The 20,728-nt window shown below is 43.6% G+C and overlaps 1 long non-coding RNA gene across 5 annotated transcripts; it reads left to right on the top strand.

Annotated features, from left to right (window-relative positions):
• The first annotated feature begins 140 nt into the window (after positions 1-140).
• Positions 141-18,734, top strand: LOC109500882. 5 transcript variants are annotated; one of them, XR_006599694.1, is made up of 6 exons: positions 141-5,172; positions 6,089-6,278; positions 10,510-10,627; positions 13,721-13,836; positions 14,910-15,064; positions 17,719-18,734. It is a non-coding gene; the product is annotated as an uncharacterized LOC109500882 (long non-coding RNA). The 5 variants fall into 5 exon arrangements; XR_002743156.2 differs by lacking the exon at positions 6,089-6,278; XR_002158710.3 differs by lacking the exon at positions 10,510-10,627.
• The last annotated feature ends 1,994 nt before the right edge of the window (positions 18,735-20,728 follow it).

The following is a 20,728-nucleotide window of genomic DNA, read 5'->3' as shown; positions in this document are numbered from 1 at the left end:
AACACGGAAAGACACAGAATAGTCAGTTCAAGATGGTAGAGAACAGCTCAGTAGGTTAATGAAGGCAAAAGGTTCAACCTTCTCAACCTCTGATCCGGGGGGTGGGGGGGAGGAGTGGGGAGGGCTTTTATACACATTGATATGCAACATTCGTGACCTATTTTTGATGGTTAGCCTAGAGACTTGTCTCTGTAGCAGGGAAAATAATTTCAGGCCACAAATCTCAGGTGTCCAAAACATAAGTTTTAAATTTCTGTGTCTCGAGTCCCATTCCACCTAGTAGCAGAAAACACAATTTCACCAACTCAGGATAAACTCAGTCACTTCAGGGTTACTTCCTTAACCCACTTTCCCTGGCATGGCCTCTATGCCTAGGGGACTAGTAGAGTTTTGAGGCATCAGGAGTTGGCCACGGAGGTACCTGCACAAGCTGTCATTTCCTGAAATGCCCATCCTTTTTTGGGCCTCAGCAATTACAATTCATAGTAGCTCCATCAAGGGCATCTTCCTGTCCCAGTTAAGAGGCCAGATCCAAGAGTCACACCTGTACCACTCTCAGCCACAGGAGAGAACAGCAGCTTGCCTCAGTTTGGCTGCCCAAGCAACCAGGTGATCTGCAAATATTTCTGAAGCACCCTCAACCCAGGTACTGGGGAGGGCAGTGCACAGGTCTGACCGTCTCTGCCCTCCAAGATTATAGTCTATAGGGAGGACCCAGCTCATAGGCACAAGAACAAAATAAATAAGAAGGGGTGATGTGGGATACTGTAAAGGGAGCCACAGGTGGGAAAGGTCTGTCAGAGACATGATATTTGACTTGAAACAGAATGATGCGAGGGAAGCAACCACACAAAAATCTGGAGGAATGGATTTTCAGGGGGAAGAAACAGAAGCACAAAGTCTCCAAAATAGAGATGATTTGGCCTTTTTGATGGAGTGAAAAAGGATAGTATAGCTGGAGTGTAGAGAAGGAAGAGAGATTGGAGAGAATTGCAGGAGAGAGGTGGCCATAGTGACATCAGCTATGAAAAACTTTGGAAACAGGCAAAAATGATTGCTTGGGTGTCCTAGCTTTGGCGTCCCTCTGGTTCATCTTTCATTGTCTATAAACTATTTGGCAATACTGTCAGGATGTGGAATACTGATAACAGTTCAAGTGATTCCTGCCTGTAGAAAAGCAAACTGTGTCCAGCAGGGAGGCTGGTGATTGTTCCCCTGTAGATATTGACCAGTTTGGCAACTATATTTATTTTCAGCATTCTTGGTGGTCTATGTATGTGTGGGTTTTTTTTGAATCCTCCTCTGAACTAGTCGTAATATCTTATTAGTTCCCTCATTATAGTGACATGTTCATTTTATACTTGCGTAAGAGTCAAGATTTCACCTTTTATAAATAAGTATCTCTTGGAAACCTTAACCTCCTTTCTTGTCTTCCTTCCCTGATGGCTTTCTCTTATTCTCTTGTTCTGAACAAATCGTATGTCTTGGAGTAAGTCAGAAGCAGATGGCACCCTCCTCTGTGCAGAGAGAACACAGTGAAGACTTACCCTTGGTTCGCTCACCTCTGTCCTGGTTTGCTCACACAGGAGGGAGAGGAGAACCCCAATGGGGTTCTTTAGGAAATGCACTGAAGTAGTTTTGGGAATGGGAAGTGGTCTATTCCCAGAGATATAAATGTCCTACAGTGCCCAAAATAGTCCCCCAAAAGGAATATATCCAAGCACCCCCAGGGAGTAACATTGCCCTTGGGTGACATTGATCTACAGAATGTTGCTCTTGTATGTGGGGGCCTTAATGACTGCCCCCAAGAATCCTGCTGGGACTCAGACAACCATTGATTTCATTTACCAAATCACTAAATAGAAGCCAGTTTTATGGTCATATTTCCCCTCTGGCATGCAGAAATGTTTATGGCCTTCAATAAAGACTGCTCTCTATTGAGAACTGAGTTGAGTATATATTGTTTTAAACTTCAGCATCCTCCAATAAGATTTATATTCTTGTTTTGCTTAAGATTCACATTTTAATGTGGCAATAAAAACTAGTGAGATTGTTTCATTGTAAAGGATCCTATTTAGTTAATTATCAGGCCCCATGCCACAAATCACTGTATTGGGCTTCTTGTACCAGGGAAGGCTGTTATTTCTCCCTCTCCTCACATGAGTCACGTGAGCCTAAGTTGTGCTGATGAGAAGAGCTGAGGTTAGAGATGGTGGGAAGAGAAGAGAGGAAAGAGATAACATTCCTGTACTGTGAACCCCTCCAAAAAGCCACCATGCATGCATTAATTCAGGAGGCAGTGTCCAGATGCTGGGGTCAGATCTTGAATCCCAGCTCTGTGACCTCAGGCACATTATTTACTGTCTCTGAATTTCTAGTCCCAAATAGGTTATAATGATGCTATATTAACCTCCTGCCTGTGTTTTGAAAATTAAATTAGGTAACGGATTTAAGGAAGCTGGCACCAAGAAAAGCAGGGAGAAAGTGTTGGATCTTTCTTTAGTAGAGGCTGACATCCTTGAATATGCATCCAGCATAATGTGCCTGATGTTTGCCAGGAGTCACCAGAACTGCAGACAAGTATCCAGATAACTGGGAGTAGACAAGAAGGCATCAGGAGGTTAGGGATTCAGGTGAGAATTTGAGCAGCGAGGAGCGATGTCTTGGGCAAGGGTCACGGCCAAATAAGGTCAGAAGCAACACATACCAAGAAGGGTGATGGCACACAAGTGAAGTGCAAGAGTGGGGCTCGTTATTAAACTGGTTAACTCCTGGGGGATTTCTGGACCAAGAGCATAAAGCCCAGAGACTGCAGGTAGTTGACAGTGGGCTGCTTCACTTGAGAAGGAAAGTGGGCTAGGTGGGGTCCAGGACCACCAGGTGAAGGCAAATCAGATAAGTCCTTCTGCAAGGCCCTTCGGCTGAAAGCAAGCTCCTCTTCCCTTGGACAGACTTAAGTTTCCTACCTTCCCCACCCACAGGGCAACGAGGTAGTATTGAGAGCAGTCCTGACAATCCAGGATGGAAGCTGTGATCAATCAATGGCTCAAACATCAGTTCAGGGTGAGCTTTTCTGCCCTGACAATGATCTGGATAGCCTCAGAGATTTCAGATGGATTTTTCTCTCTGATGTCAGCTCTGAACAATCAGTAATGGCTGCCTGGAACGCTGTCTTGAGAAATGGCTTGAAGGCCACATTTGGGAAGAATGCTGTGATTGATTATTTATGTCTGCCAAGGGCTTAGAAATGATGAGTGAGGTATACTTGCTACCTTTTAGCTGGAAGTAGCACAGCCAATTCCCCCTGGCTTACAGCTGGAGCATGCCTGTAAGATGTTGGTGGAGGAGCTTACTCATTCATGTATTCATGTATTCAGCATTTCCAGAACAGCCTCCATGGAGACAGCACTACTGCACTGGAGAGAGAAAGGGTGCCATAGGAAAAAGTTCCAAGGAATCTCCAAGCTATTTTACAGACCCAATAATGCTTTGGCACTTCATTTAGATTCAAATCAGCAAACAACCCCCAGGAAGTAAAAATTATTATCATCCCAAATTTGCAGACTAGAAAACTGAGTCTTATCTCCATTTTGGTAATACTTGCTTTAATAATCCCTGCTATAATAATTGTCACGTCCTCAAATGCACAGTCTTGCACATCCTTCACTGAAGGCCTAGAAAAGGATGAGATAATGCAAGTACAAAATCATTTGCCCTCTTTATCATTTAACAGCAACCCTCCTGACACATTGGCCAGCCCTCAGCCGAGCTCTGAGTGTTTCCTAAACTGAAGGAATGCGTGTTCGGTGAATTGGCCCATATTTTATCTCCCTACAAAATAGCTATTTAAATATCCCTCGAGTATGCACTTTCTGAATCATTAAGGTCTCAGGGTGCATCAATTACACTAATTTGGGAAAGTGATCACATTCATGCAGGGCTGTTATTTTTAAAGAAAAGACATTTCAGTGTATTGATGGGGAATCGGTGTCCGGAGTATATAGATTTCCAGTTATCCCCTGTCATGGCAAGAGTCCATCGGTTTCCTTTAAGAAATGAAGAACACATTATGCCTGGTATTAACAAAGATCAATTTCAGTAAAGGAAGACATCCAACACAAGGGAGTTAAACAGAGCTGGGAATAAATGACGTAATGTTTGAAGCGATAAGGGATAAGTCATGCTGGGACTCCAAGTTCTTGTATAAGTGATGATTAAATGGACTTTTTGTCCCTGCCTTTTGCTAAAGGTGATATTTCTTTACTGTAAAGTATAATGTATCTATTTTGGCATCGTCAGTGAAGTATGCAGTTAATAATTGGGCTTCTTAAAGATTTCAGAATTCTTTGGTCTTAACATGAAGGGAGGGCCTTATCTTTACTGCTAACTCATTTCTGTTCTTCAAACCGAAGCGACACTCTTTTATGAGAATTTGGCTTTGGGTGTTATCTTTCAAGAAAACAGTATTCCAAACTTCAATACAGTGAATAGAGTCAAACAGACACCATGAGAATAATACGGGAGATTTGGGAAATAGAGTAAAGATAAACTCTCTGCCGAGATGTGAGATGCAATGAAAGAAAAGGAAATGATGAGGTGAATAGGAACAACACTGGTGCAGGATTTCTCTCAGCGTCTCTTAAAAAAAAAATGACAACGGCAACTAAACCAGACTTTTTCTTTTGGGGTCCATGAAAGCTATTTAACAATTTAAGTCTATTCATATGTTTAAAGCTGGAAGAGACCTCAGATATTTCAAGATGAGAAAGCCCAGGGAGGTAGTGTGACTTACAGAGGATCATAGTGTCCCTTTCTCCTGGCTGGTAGCCATTTCTTGGTAGCTAAATTTTCATTTTTAAGAGGAAAATTCCTTTAAAACAAAACAAAACATTGTCCCAATTTTTTGAATTCTGTTTTTGATGGTGGTATTGACTTTTGAACATGCACCAGAAAATGAGCACTTTGATTGGATGCCAGGAATGTTAACTTGGAACTAAGCAGAATGCTGAGATTCTGATTCCGTGTTGCTTGAGGACTGGCACTTGTGACATCTCTAGCTCAGACACAGGGTCATGGAGGAGACAAGATCTAACCAGGAGAAAAGAACAAAGAACCTCATCTAAAAAAAAAAGAAAATGTCCATTTCATCATTTTTTCCAGGCTAACCTCTAGGTAGGTACTTTTAAGGACTTAATCTGGAATGAGAAGGTGGATCAGGAGTCAGGATTCTCAACCTCATAGAGAGAGATGCACCCCAGGGTCTTCCTGAACAGGGAAGGGGCTGCCATCCTGACACCTGGAATTTGAGACCTAAGTGGGGCTTCCTACAGCTTTCTCCACTGTGAGCTGGTGCCAATGTTAGCAGGAAGGGTGGGCAGTGCTTACTAATGCAGGGAACACAAAAGAAGGGAGCCTAGAGGCCTGGGCTCTAGTCACTGCTATTTACCAGCTCCATGTTCTCTGGAAAGATCTGTTCCTGCCATTAGGCTAATTGACCTCAAGGTCCACAAGGCCTGGCCACTGATCAGCCCAGTCCAGACCCCTCCCTCCCCTTGTCCACCAATTGCCATGGCCACACCCTAAAGCAAGCCACCTCCTCCCTCTCCCTTTGTGCTGCCTGAAATTTGGAATTTTCACTCCTGGCTGTCTTCCTATTTCTCTCACATGTTACCAGTCTCACCAGACACATTTTTCCATCCCTCAAGACTTCTAGTTCTCTGACTCTGCTGGGCCTTCTAGTCCACTGGTGCTTTCTGACAATCCCTCCTTTTGGACCATTATGTTTTTCATTGTTAGTTACTTAACAAACACTCTTCCCAATCCTCTCCTCTGCCCAGTGAGCTGTCATCTTTCCACTGATAATCAGCACCTTGACAATCCCAGCTTGAAAAATCCAATCCAACCACCCCTTCCTCAAGGTCTGCTGTTTAGTGGTACCTATGAACGCCCATTGTAGGGCCATCCTTATGCATGAGCGATGCCAACCCCTTAGCACCTGAAACTTTCTAATGACTAATTTAATCCTTTATCAGTTGCCTCAATTTCTCTACCCTGTCCCTATTTGTAGTTTCCATTCCTTTATTTGCAGCAGATGGCTTGGCTTTATGTTCACTGAGAAGGACAGCAGTAAAGCAGTTCCTAAACTATCTCCAAGTTTCATGGAGTCTGAATGACCTGAACTGGGAAGGCCAGAGGGAAGTTCAGACAAGTGTAGCCTGAGCCAGAGGGAAGACAAGCCAAACCATAGCAGAGAATGGGAAACCAAAAGGATAGTCAAGGTAGGTTCCAGTGTAGGAGGTCCTGAAGCTGAGACAGCAGGATTCATGTAGACCCCTTCATGAAGACTGTATCTGTGTTTCACTGGACTTCCAGTTCATTCCAAATCTCAGCTAAAGACATTAGTGTCTCCTTGGCCTGAAACTCTCAAATTGTCCAAACCACAAATAAATTTGCTCTGAAAGAATTTTTAGATATAGAGTCATAGATGCTGTGTAATAAAGTTGTATTCTTCATATCAAGTTAGGCTGAGGGAACTCATCTCTGAAATTTTGCAGCTCAAATACAGCCCCAGCTCAATTATTTTCCCATTTGTTTCATCATCTGACTTCCTAGCAGGTATAGAATTTTAGCCTGGGGAAAGATTTTCACTCAGGCATCCTGCACAAGGCATGGAGTTGTAAAGATACTGACAGATCAGGAGTATGGTGGGTTGAGTGGCCCTTCTATGGTTAGCCTCACCCTCGCCTTGTGTTTACTCTCCTTGTTTTTGGTGATTTACAGAATCCCTAAGCAGGGTGAAAGAAACTAATGGCCCAGAGCAAAGGGCATCTGCTCATTGGATTTCTCTTGGTCATAAGATTTTGATGTCTTTTGGCCTTCCCTGATGCAGGAAGATAATCAATAGCAAGTTATATTTTTAGATGCAGCTTTTGAGAATCTATTTCTCATTGTGGAAAAAGCTCAGTGCACAGACAGGCCTCAGGGACCCTATGGCCAATGTGAAGGGCTTTGTCCTCCATGAGAGTTCCTGGACAAAGTTATTGAGCCTTTCTCTATGGGCATGTGTACTGAGAGAGGGATTATGAAGCAGACAAGAGAAGGTTTCTATATAGAAGAACCACAAGCTTCTATCCAACCTCTGAGCTGAATCAACAACCCTGGAACTCCAGTTGGGTCACTGGGCCTCCCTTCTTAAGAGATAAAGTGGAGAATAAATATTGGGTTAGTGGTCAGGGGGCAGATGAACCACCAAAAAGAAGAACTACTGGTCAGTAAGGAAGCTGTGGGCCAAGGCTACTTTTCAGGTATGTTTATCTAGCCATCAACATGTTTAAGTTTCAAAAAAAAAAAAAAAGGCAAGTCAGAAACCCCTTTAAATGAGTATATATTCTTCAATAAGCCAAATGTTTGTTATTTAAGGAAGCCTTGACAATTTATTCTGGAATAAAAGTTAACAAACTCTGTGATGTCAGTAACAATGTTTACCTGTTCAGTTAGTTGATTTATAATAGATACGTTCACTTACTTCCAAAATAGGCTTAAGAGAAAACAACCAAGAGATTTATGGTGGCATTTTTCACCTCTTACCCTCCTTTTTTGAAGTAGGGCTGAGTTTCTTATTGAAAGTGACCCTGAGTGACCCTACCTCCATGGCTTTAGCTCTCACTGGGTTCTGGTCAGAAGCCTAGAGGTAGTAATGGCTTCCCACTCTTTGTAGTCTCTGGGTGCTTCAACATGCCTTGCTGTTTCCCTGACCACACCTTTGTAAGAAGGCTTTTTGTTCAATGAGTGTCCTCATTGTATTTTGTTTCTTGCTAGGACTCTCATTGCTATAATCTCCAACATGGAAAACCTGTATGGTTGTAACACTTAAAATAATCTCTGTTTTTGGACCAAGTATCATCAATTTACTAAAAGAACTAGTCCTCTTTGCACTTGTACAGTGTGATATTTATGCGAGCTTCCATTCATGAAGCATCACTGGGGAAGTAATAGGCATCATCAATCCCATCTCACAGGAAAGGAAATGGAGTCACTGGAGTTTAGGAATTTGTTCAAGCTCCATGACTAATTGAGGTTACAGTGGCTAAGATCTCAGCTCTCCAGCAGGCTCTTCTAGCCCAAACGGTTCTGACCCACCAGCAGCCAAAGGAAGATGGAATCTTTATTATTTACCCTTCATCACTTTCTAAAGACTTGAGAGAAATGTTTCTGCCAAAAGGCCACCCTTAGCGCAACTTCCAACTTCAAAACAACAGATCTCCTTTCAAGACCAAGTGTGATCTTCTTCCCCTTTATTTCCACATAAGAATCCCTGCAGCTTTTACAAATCATCAACATTTTACATTAGGTTCTATTTCAAAGATCCTTCAGAAATGCTGACTGGGAATGGCCAAGCTGACTTTAGCAAATAAAAAGAGTTCTCACTTAATCATTTCAGGTATGTTTCTCTCTTTATTTATCTTACTCTCTGCCTGTTACCCTGTTTCTGTGTGTCCCTCTCTCTTTCCTCCTCCTTCTCATTCTATGAAAGAAAGTCATAAGAGGCCTCAGTTGGACAAGCTGACAGTCCTTTGTATGTTGAGGCACCTAGACACTAACAGTGGGAAGTCGTTGTTGCCTCTAGGCCTGTGACCAGAGCCCATGAGAACTGTAATTATGGAGGCATAATGGCTCAGCCCCTGCCAGAACTAGGACACTGAAGCAGGGAGAAACAGGAAAGAAATACCCCAGTCTCTCTGTCCTCTCACCTCTGGTCTCCTGCTGGTGCTTCCAAATGGCCAAGACCAACTGTAGGCCAGAGGGCCAGGGAGCCTGGGCGATGCAACCCATACTGGTAGCTTTTTGGGCTAACAGCAAAGTAGAGATGAGCAGACAGTGAATGAAAGCAATATAAGGGGGCAGCAGATGGGGAACAAATAGCAAATAGCCAACATAGAGATGACTCTACCTACTGACAACAGTTAGACTAGTTAGTGGGATGAGTGAACAATATTTTAGTTCTTTACTTCAGCCCCTCTTCCTCCTTCCAAAATAGTGTTGATTCATTTCTTGATGAGTTTTAGGGGCCCAGTGAGAGATTGTTTCACTCTCTGGACACTTCTGTTTTCTCTACTCTCTCTGTGGCTTGTGCTCTGTTAGGTGGAGCAATTGACTTTCTTCTTTCTTGAAGTTGTGTTGGGAACTGAATCTTCTTCTTTCTCCTGTGTTCTCCTCCTTTGCTAAGTGCTAAACAGGAAGACTGATTTCCATAGATAGACCCTCAAGCAAGCCACGGCAGAGGTCTACCCCAATGGCAACCACAGATGTGGCAGGCTTGCTTCCATCCATCTGTGGATCACCTGACACAAGAGATACTCTTACCGTGAAGCTAATGAAGTTTAATTATCAGCACACCCATCCCACTCACATAGGTCCCTCCAAGGGCCTTGCAAGGGCCCCAAAATTTCATATTCATAATGTGTTCTTTTTCTTAAAGAGGGTCCTCACAATTATATAAACTTCAGGGCCAAAAAACTTGGGCCTATCCATTCCTCTATATCTTTGCCCCTGAAGACACCTTTTCTACCCATGACTAGCCTGGCAACGTTTGCAGAATCCAAAGCAGAGCCAATTAATATACGATAGATCTATTGGCAGAGACTCCTCAGACATATGGTCCAGTCAATGGGCCCAAACAAAGGAGCAATGGCAAGGTGTCACCACATCCTAATAAAGCTGTGACAGTGAAACACAGTCAGTGACAACAGATGACAAAGGCAGGCTGCTGAGGATTGGCCAGTCACAAATGAAGCTCTGATGCTCTGCAGTTTAATAAACCTTACATGTGACACCAGGGGGGCAGTCACCTCCTCTGATGGCCAGCCAACTTGTACACCTGCTTTTTGGGGAGGTGCGGTGAGGAGAGCACAAGCAGGCTTGTTCTGCTAGCCTTGCCAGGACAGAACCTGGTCCAGGCTGCGGGCAGCCAGCGGGTGCTCTGCACCTGGGTGTATTGTGGATACCAGCCCTGGGTTAGGTCACAGAGATCGAGTTGTGGATCATTAGTTCCAGTCCCGGCTAACACTGCCAAGACCTGGGTTAAGTCCTTGCCAGTCAGGCTTCTTTTCATTCACAGTCACAAAGTACCTGTTAGGTCTCATGCTCGTGGTGCCTTCAAGAGTGACTGAGTTTAAGTCACTTAATGCTGATCCTTCCCTCCTCAGAAAAAAACGGCCAAAGATGCCATCCAGGTTGAGAACTTAGTAGGTGACAGCACTGGTGATGAAAGAAAAAACAATGAACAAACATTTCCTTTTTTGAGAGAGAAAGAGAAACAGAGCATGTGCGCACAAGCAGGAGAGGGGCAAAGAGAGAAAGAGAGAGAGAGAATCCCAAGCAGACTCGATACAGGGCTCAATCTCATGAACCATGTGATCATGACTGAGCTGAAATCAAGAGTTGGACGCTTAACCTACTGAGCCACCCGGGCTCCCTGAAAATTTTCTTTATATTGGTTTATCATTTCAGTACCTACCAGAATCTTATTTAGGGACAGAAGAGGAAGAAGAGAGCTGGAGGAAAAAGGAAGGAGGGATGAAAGAATGTGACACTCACAAGAGGGATGAAGAACAAAGGCTCTGGAGGGGTAACTAGCTCTATGACCTTGGGCAAGAAACTTAACATCTCAGGGCCTTAGTTTTCCAATTTTGTAAAATAGGAATAAAAATAGTGCTTACTTCCTAGGAGGCTGTGAGGATTAAAAGAATTAACACATGTAAAACCCTGTGTGTGTTCCTAGCACAAAGGAAGAGCTCCATAAATACTAATAGGATTTTTTTTATGTACTTGCATAACCTCTCAGGCTAGGAGCTACCATCTTTGTGGGACTAAGCTCTGTCTTTGCATAGAAAGGACTAGGGCTCTGAGCTTACCAGCCACAGGGCATTGACCCCTTCACTATCCCCTTCAGCACCTTCCATCTGTAAAGTAAGAATGCCAATAATCTCCGTCTTAGCAAGTTTGTTCCAAGAAGCAAATGAGGCAGGAATCATGCCTGAGTTTTTCTTCCCTGTGAAGGATGGCGGAATGGCTGTGTTATTTGGAAACCATAAAATTAGTCAGACACTTGTAGTTTGCCTGAACCTTTTATGCATGAACCTCTGTCCTGTGATGCGTGTTGCCGTACTGGATGCTCAGGCTCCCTGAGAAAAGCCGATCTTACCTCTGCAGGCTACTGATGCCCTGCAGGGCTCCATCCTGGAGCGAATTCACTTCAGAAGAGTCACCCCATGGTGGGGTGCTAAGGACTGGTCCCAAGCTCCGACATCATGAGTCGCTTCGAGCTGCACATTGTGTCCACGAGCTCTCTAGGCAGCTGGGCTGCAAGGAGGTGCTCTCAGCCTCGAGGACAAGGACAGGCTCACCCTGGCACATGTTTGCCTGTTCCTTTCCAGCTGGCAGCGCTGCTTAATGAACTGCGCCCAGAGTCACAAGGAAAGGGGGCTTTTTGATGGACAGAGTTATTAGCGCTTCGTTCTAATTATGCCTCCTGGTGTTTTCTTCACTGTGCCCCTCTCACTTCACCTGACGGTGCTGTTAGCGTCACCCAGACACGTTGGTGACGAGCACACTGAACCACTGCCAATGGGGATGAATATCAGGCCGACTGGAAAACAAAGCTTGTTAGCCTTCTCTTTCTTGTGTGAACCCCGTAGGCCTTTCTGGCCTTGCCTTGTGGGGGAGCCCAGAAAGGGCCTCTTTTCGGAGATTTCTGGATGGAATCTGATTTCTAACATCTGGTGCAGACAGCCCATTCAGGAAAGGAAAAGAACAATCCTTCAGGGGGCTCCTTAATGTCGTGTCAACAATGTGATAAGAGAAGGGAGAGAAGAAATACACCCAGCCCTTTCAGGTAGCTCTGGGCACAGGGGACCGAGACAGGAAGTGCGAGAGGGACAGAAGGGAGGCGACCATCTTCTCCTGTAGAAACGACTCCTGCCAGTCTCTGGATCAGCACTGTGAGAACTGTTCTCAGAATGAGAGGGATCGCTCAAAGGTTAGAGGTTATTGAAGGAAGGTTCTCATGGTGGCGAATTCTCTTGACATCTGTCTGGAAAATGTTTTTTCTTTCTCTGTATTGTCGTGAAAGACATGTTCACAGGGTATACCATTTTTGATTCTCAGCCTTTTGGAGCTGGGTTTCCTCTACTTTTGGCTTCTGTGTTGCTGTTGGAGAGGCTTGTGGCTGTCAGTTGCCGTTCCTATGATCCAAGTTCCCTCTCTGGCTGTTTTTAAGATCTGTTCTTTGCCTTCGGGGTGAAGGCAATTTTACAAAAGTGTGTCAAAGTGTGGATTTTTTTTCTTTGTTATCCTGCTTGGGATTTATTGTGATTCCAACCTGGAAAGTCCTCAGCCTCTACTCTTCTAATACTGCTTCTTCCTATTTTCTATACCATCTCTTTTGGGAAACTCTGCTTGACTCTGTGGTTGACCTTCTCTCTCCTCTGCATGCCCGTTTCTCAGGCCTGTATCGATGGGAACCCCAGGAGACTGGGGCTGATAAAGTTCTGTTCTTCCAGAAAGAATTTGCATTTATGCTGCTGCCATCTGCCAGGGTGCTTTCAACATCGGGCTGAACTAATTTCCTGGTAATTAATCTCCATGCTTTTTCGTATACAGAGATAGTGCAAATTCAAGCCCCAGACCTGCCTGGAAACAGTTCTGTGGTTGGGATACTTACTTGAGAGAGATTTTTCTTTTTCCAAGGGCCAAGGCAGGCTGAGACAAGTTTCCTCGTTTGTGTCCTTGTGAAGCAGAATTTTCTTTCCTTCCACTGAGGGAGTAGTGTGTGTGGAACCCCTGCCATTCCAACTGCCCGCCTCCCACAGCATGGCCACGAAACCCAAGGCACTGAAATAGATGAAGGGGTCTGAGAAACCCTTAAGGACAGTTGCTGTCTTCCATGGCCACTTTATTTTTATATCCTGAGTCTTTCTCCACTGCCCCAAGGGTTCTGAATTTTTAAAACATATTATTCATAAATAATTATTTAAATTATTCAATTTAAAAAATTGTTGTTTGCTTGTTTAGTTTGGAGTGGAAAGGTTATCAGGATTTCTGGTCCAGTACATCTCCAGAAATGGAAGTCCACATCTCCACGTATAATCCCCTCTCTGAAGAATTCTCCAACTTCTCACTCACTTGATCTTCCTTTTGTTCTCTGTAGGCTGGCATGTGAGTAGCTAAAGCTCTTCACCATTAGCAGAGATGGCCCTCATCACAACAGGAGACATGAACGGCAATCTTGTATCATGTGGGAAGAAAGTGTTAGAAGCCCTGTACATTTATCTCAGACATTGCTTAGTTTCCTTTTTTTTTTTTTTTTTGTATATGCTTTATCACGTGCACATTATGTTAGTATGGTAGTACATGCTTGCAATCTATTAATAAATAAATATACATTTTTTTAACTTATAGCAGTATATAGTAATGAGAGTTTGGACACTCCACTACCTTCTGAAGTCGTTGGAGGTCATTCTCTCCATTCCTACAACTTGTATGGCTGGAGAGAAAACATTCATTCAGAACTTTGCAGACACTGAACTCTACTTCCTCAGTCCAAAAACAAAAGGTCTGGCATAGATCATGACAACATTATATTATATGTTTATAATATACTGGGTTCTCCCAGTACCTTGCCTGGGGCTGTGTTCGCTCTGAACCTCCACTGCCTTTCCAGGTCTATTTGATGCATTTCCTTGGCCCGTCCATCTGTGTTTCCTGTCTGGGGTATGTTTTCAGGCCTCTGAGGATACATTTCACCCTGGAAGTGGACACAAACAATCAGAGTTCAAGGTAACCACGCAGCCAAATGACCACTGCCAAGGCTTTCTACCAACAGGAGCTAGAGAGTCAAAACTTTCTTCTCTGTATTGAAGCTGAGTTCCAGTCCTGAAGTGCTTCCCTGATGGTGATTCTAGAACCCTCAATTCACAATATGACTCCAAATGGGTCAATTGCAAGAAAATAGTCAGTCTGGAGCTATTTACTATTCTTAGTCTTAGAAGATAGTAAACAGAAGGCTTACATGACAAATATTATAAAATATATGTGTGTGTGTTTGTGTATAAATTGGCATAATCCATAGGTTTCATGCCATCCTAAGAAAAGCTTTTAGACACAGAATTGTGGTACTCTGGTTTATCAGTATGGAGAACTTATGGTACAAATGAACAAGAAATTTTGTGCTATAGTCCTTGTGTGCACTGTCCCCATCATCACACAGACACATGAATTGTGGGCATGTCATAGCTGGGTCACTCCCCAAGTCATTCAAAGCTGAATCTGGCATCATTTTGTTCTCAGAATCTTTGAGAACTCTGGGTCCATTAGTGTGGATGAAAACAGGTTTAGACCGCTTTATGACAGTGATGTTATCACCTCCTGTGTGGTCAAGTGAAACAAACGTGGTCTCCAAATAGACTTGTGTTTTCTGAGCTAACAGCCCTCCCCTGTTTATATTTTGTCCTTAAGGAGGATATTTTTTAAAAGCCTATTTCACAGAATCAATTTTAGTGGGCCCTTTAGAATGGGAGGTGAGCTGAAGGCGGTTCAGTTTGTTTTAACAATAACTTCAGCTTATTGAAGCAAACATTAGTGTATCACGTCCCCATATGGCAACCATTAGAGACAAGGGAAGCTTAAGAAGTGTATTGCTCTGAGATAGCTCATAAAAGAATTGTAGACATTTTTATAGGACCTAAAGATACCACCAATAGAATAAGGACAGAACCCATTTGTAGATGATAGGTGAGAAGAGGAAATCTTTGAGGAATCAAAAGGTTTTCCCTCTACAGTATACAAGGTAGAAAAGCGTTCAGTTGAGAGGTCTGTGGTTCATGTGTGTATTAATTAATTTATTTTCTCAGTCAAATCAGTCAACCGACGTTGATTGACCACCTACTATGTTCCCAGATGTGGTGGGTTCTGAGGATGCAGGGATGAACAAGACACAATCCCTGCTTCAAGGACTTGCACACAGTTGATGGACAAGGAAGGAGGCCACTGAGTGAAAGGGGAGAGTGTAAGTAGTAGACTGGGTGGGGGTGATGTGCCAATACATGTGGGGGATACAGGGATGCTTCATACCTGACCTGCCAGTGCAAGTCTGTGCTGTGGGTTATTCCAAGCAGGCAGAGCTGGAGGTACAAAAGCTGCAAGGGGGAGAAAACAGGGTGTCCTTGAGCAACTTCAAGTAGTTCTTTTTTTTTTTTAATGTTTCTCTATTTATTTTGAGAGAGAGCTCAAGCGAGAGAGGGACAGAGAGAGAGGGAGAGAGAGAATCCCAAGCAGGTTCTGTGCTGTCAGTGCAGAGCCTGATGTGGGGCTCAATCCCATGAACATGAGATCATGACCTGAGCCAAAATCAAGAGTTGGACACTTAACCAACTGAGTTTACCCAGGTGCCCCTGCAAGTAGCTCTTTATGGCTTCCACTAGTTTTAGGAAGGGAATGTCAAGAGGTTACACTGGAGAGGTAAGCAAGGATCCAGACCACAAAGAGACTTTGGTGATTCCCAGCAGTGGAAAATCATTGAAAGCTTCTAAGCAGAGGAATGAGGTGATCAAATTTTCATTTTAGGAGGATGGTGTTAGTAGCAGTATGGGAAATGGCTTAGAGCCAGGAAAGGTGAGGATGGGAGGCAAGTTAGGAGCCTGGAAAGGCAATCAAGTCAAAAGATAAAAGTGGCTTGAGCTAAGGTAGCTGACGTTGAGATAGAGAGCAGTGAACGACTGACGATGTGTTAGGAGGGTAGAATTAGCAGGACTTGAGAATGAGTTGAATGTGGGAAAAGGAAGCAGGAGAGAAGCTAGGGCTAAATAAAGCTTGTGTTACTGTCTGGAAGAGATGTAGTGTTCACTTACATGGCAGACACTGGGGAAAGAGGGGGTCTAAAGGGGACACCGCGTTAAATTGTAGAGATCTCACATTTGTCTCTGGGCTCTCCAACAGACTCTTACACATACATTTCTCAAGCTTGGTACAGGGAACTGGCAGGACTTAGAAATGTGGGAGTCCCCAGCCTATGGTTGGTAACAGAGACAATGGGAATGGGATGAGATTATCCCAGGGAGAGAGTAAAGAGGGGGATCTGAGGACAGACCCTGAGGGAACCAGCCTAAGGATCATGAGGCAACCGGAGGATCAGCAGAGAAGTAGGAGACCAGGAAAATATGATGCCAGAGTGAATATGTGACGGGGGAAGAGGAGAAGGGGGAGAGAGGGGGGAGAAAAAGGGTGAAGGAGGGCAAGTGTCCATGATTCCGTAACTAGCAGATCTCCAGTGGCCTGGGCAGGAGCAGTTTTGGTAATGTGACAGGAGAGCAATTGCAGAGTGAATGGATGGTGGGAAGTGGAACCTGGGGGCAGGGCTAACTTTCTCCTTCAATATTCTACCTGTAAAGGGAAGGGCAGATGAGGTGGTAAGTGGAGGAGGGTGATAAGACCCAAGGAGCAAATGATAGGAGAGACGAGATGATTCCAGTGCTGATGAGAAAAGAGCCAATAAGGAAGAAGGGGCTCAGGAAGTAGGAGTCAGGGTGATGATTAGAGAGGGGTCCCTGACAAGAGGGCTTGCCTGGGTCCAGAGTGCAGGGGTGGGGCAGGCTTTAGACAGAAGGGCAGACCCAAGAACCACGGAATCCCAGGCGCATTCACCAGTGTTTATGCTCTCACTTCTGGAATCAACTTGGGGTCAGCGAGGTGGCTTCACTCACTGATATTGGCTGGACTTCCCTGTCTGAGACTCAGCAGTTGTCAGCTAATCTGGATGAGTTTGTGGTAACTGGAGTGACTGAAGTACTCTGTTCCATATGAACCTCAGCCTCATCCTGGGACCAGTGGGCTAGCACAGCTTGTCATTCTGGTGATTGTGGAGGCACAGGGGAGCAAGCTCCAGTGCCCACACCCATTTGCTGCCTGTTGGTCGCGTCTGCTAATATCTCTCTGGCCAAAGCACGTCACATGGCTGAGTCACCCTCCCACCACACATGTTGCAAAGTTAAATGGCAGAGAGCACAGGTTCAGGGCTGGATGAAGAATTTCTTAACACAAAGAGAAATACGGTTTTGACATTTTGTCAAACACAAGAAGAAAAAGAAGTTTGCAAGTATCCAAGGGAAAAGACAAATTAAAGGCTTAGCCATTCCCTCTTCCATTCAGGCCAAGGTGCTGCTGTATTATTTATGTCTGGAAAGGTTAACACTCAGCTGTGGTTAATGAGTAAAGCAGTCTGGAGGAGAACAGTCCGTGATAGGGTCAGCACTACCTTATAAAACTTAACGACAGCAAAGTCAGCTTTATTGCTTTTGTAGCGAGGGGGAAAGCCCTCTACCACCTCGATGGAGTAGGTTGAATCTGCTTTTGGGCAAGAGAAAAAAAAATATTCTCTCCAAGTCTTGTTTACAAGAAAAGAGTATTGAACTGTGGAAGAGTTTAAGAGCGTGTGTGGGGAGATAGGAGTGTTTGCCAAAGAGAGGACAAGACAGCTGTGGGTTACATCCATATTATACCTGGACAGGCAAGAAATGAGCTCCTATCTACAAAGCCAGATCTCCCAGGGCCAAACTGAAGGGTTATACCGGGGGTCAGGAAGGCGAGTCTGTGATGAGGATGTTTTCCCCATCGGCTTCAACCATCCCAAGTGACCATCACTTGCCCTTCTCCTCCTATTTCCAGGCAGATCCATTCTACATATACCCACCTCTGCTTTGGAAGCAGAACTGAAGCGTGCTGCTGTGAATTTTATAAACAGTTCGCCAAGGTGTACACGGTTGTCACCTATGGACCTTGTGCTGACATAAATTGGGGCTCTACACGTGGCATCTTTCACTTCAGTGTAGTGTGAAATATGCCCTGTTGGGACATTGATGGAATACAGTACCCGATTTTAACTAAACTAACTCTCAGAAAATGAACACTTGGCTTTAAAAGTTTCCTGCCAAGAAATAGCAGTTGGAAGATTTATGCGGACAGACAATGTGGAAATGGCCCAGCTGACCATGAGCCCAGCACGTAAATGGGCTCTGGGTCAGCCATGCTGTGAGGTGCAGCAGTGGTGATCTGATCACTTCTGACAAGACGTCAGCCAAATGAAAAACATGGAAACGATGATTCTTTGAAATACATGTTTACATCCACTGTCATTAATCTGCCTCAAATGTTAGGCTGCATGTGAGTAGGAAGTCACCATGAGTAGCAGAATGTCCAAAAAGTAAGCATTCAGAATGAAGACACAAACTTCTAAAATAGCGTTGGCATTATTTTAGGTTGGGTGTCGCCCAATCCACTATTTTTTTTAAATGTCAGTGTACAACAATTAAGAAGCATCTTTAAGGATTTCTTAGAAGAAGCAAAAGATCATGCATATTTTTTCTGTGTTCTTCCTTCTATGGTAAAAATGGCTGAAACAGATGTGGAAAAGAATATGGTCACAAACTAGAATGGATTCCTTGATCAGCAAATAGTATTTAAAGATGCATAGAAAACATGGTTGAAGGTTAGAAGAAATGTGTACAGACAAATTATACTGAGTGGGAGGTTTGTTGTGCTTTGGGGTGAAAGTACAGATGTCTGAGTTAATGGTATTACTAGGTTATTTTTCAATAATGAACTTTGTAAGAACAAAGTGTGTGTGTGTGTGTGTGTGTGTGTGAGAGAGAGAGAGAGAGAGAGAGAGAGAGAGAGAGAGAGAGTCACTAATGGAATGAGGCACGAAGAAGATGTATTCTCCATAGAAAATGGCTTCTTGAAAACTTAGTGAATGTTAGCACCAAAGGAACAAGTGGTTTGATTGGAGGAAAAAAGGATTTGCAAGTCAGGCTACAGATTTGCCCCATGTGTGAAATTCTTTAATTCATTTGTCCTAAGCAAGATATTGCAGCAAAGAAATGAAAGCCAAATGAGTGCCTGTGTGGCTCAGTCAGTTAGTAGACAGACTCTTGATTTTGACTCAAGTCATGATCTCACTGCGGTGGACTCAAGCCCCAAGTTGGGCCACATGCTGGGGGCCTGCTTGGGATTCTCTCTCTCCCTCTGTCTTTGCCCCTCCACTGCTCATGCTTGCTCACACTCTCTCTCAAAATAAATAAATAAATAAACGGCAATCCCTATCAAAATAACACCAGCATTTTTCACAGAGCTAGAAAAAACAACCCTAAAATTTGTATGGAATCAGAAAAAGATCCCAAATAGTCAAAGCAATCTTGAAAAAGAAAACCAAAGCCAGAGGCATCACAATCCCGGACTTCAAGCTGTATTACAAAGCTGTAATCATCAAGACAGTATGGTACTGACACAGAAACAGACGCTCAGATCTATGAAACAGAATAGAGAACCCAGAAATGGGCCCACAAATGTACGACCAACTAATCTTTGACAAAACAGGAAGAAATATCTAATGGAATAAAGACAGTCTTTTCAGCAAGTGGTGCTGGGAAAACAGGACAGCGACATGCAGAAAAATGAACCTGGAACACTTTATTACACTACACACAAAAATAAACTCAAAATGGATGAAAGTAAACATAAGACAGAAAGCCATCAAAATCCTCGAGGAGAAAGCAAGCAAAAACCTCTTTGACCTCGGCCACAGAAACTTCTTACTCAACACGTCTCCGGAGGCAAGGGGCACAAAAGCAAAAATGATCTACTGGGACCTTATCAAAAGAAAAATCTTCTGCACAGTGAAGGAAACAATTGGCAAAACAAAAAGGCAACCAGTGGAATGGGAGAGGATACTTGAAAACAACATATCAGATAAAGGAATAAAGGACTAGTATCCAAAATCTATAAAGAACTGACAAACTCAACACCCAAAAAACAAATAATCCAGTGAAGAAATGGGCAAAAGACATGAATATATATACTTCTCCAAAGACATCCAGATGGCCAACCGACACATGAAAAAATGCTCAATATCACTCATCATCAGGGAAATACAAATCAAAACCACAATGAGATACTACCTCACACCTGTCACAATGGCTAACATCAACAACTCAGGCAACAACAGATGTTGGTGAGGATGCGGAGAAAGAGGATCTCTTTTGCACTACTGGTGGGAATGCAAACTGGTGCAGCCACTCTGGAAAACAGTATGGAGGTTCCTCAAAAAATTAAAAATAGAACTATCCTACAACCCAGCAATTCCACTACCAGGTATTTATCCAAGGGATACAGGTGTGCTGTTTTGAAAGAGCACATGCACCCCAATGTTTATAACAATATTGACAATACCCAAAGTACGGAAAGATCCCACATGTCCATTAATGGATGAGTGGATAAAGATGTGGTATATATATGCAATGGAGAATTACTCAGCAATCAAAAAGAATGAAATCTTGCCATCTGCAACTATGTGGATGGAACTAGAGGGTATTATGCAGAGCAAAATTAGAGAAAGACAAATAGCATATGACTTCACTCATGAGGGATTTAAAATACAAAACAGATGAACACAAGGGAAGAGAAGCAAAAATAATATACAAAAAGGAGGAAGGCAAAACATAAGAGACTCTTAAATATAGAGAACAAGCAGAGGGTTGCTGGAGGGGTTGAGGGAGGAGGGGATGGGCTAAATGGGTAAGGGGCTTAAGGGATCTACTCCAGAAATCATTGTTGCACCATGTGCTAACTAACTTGGATGATAAATAAACAAACAAACAAAAACACAAACTTACAAAGAAGT

The sequence above is a fragment of the Felis catus genome, chromosome B3 (genome assembly GCF_018350175.1).
Source record: "Felis catus isolate Fca126 chromosome B3, F.catus_Fca126_mat1.0, whole genome shotgun sequence".
Classification (NCBI taxonomy): Eukaryota; Metazoa; Chordata; class Mammalia; order Carnivora; family Felidae; genus Felis; species Felis catus.
This window is presented reverse-complemented; position numbering and strand designations above follow the sequence as displayed.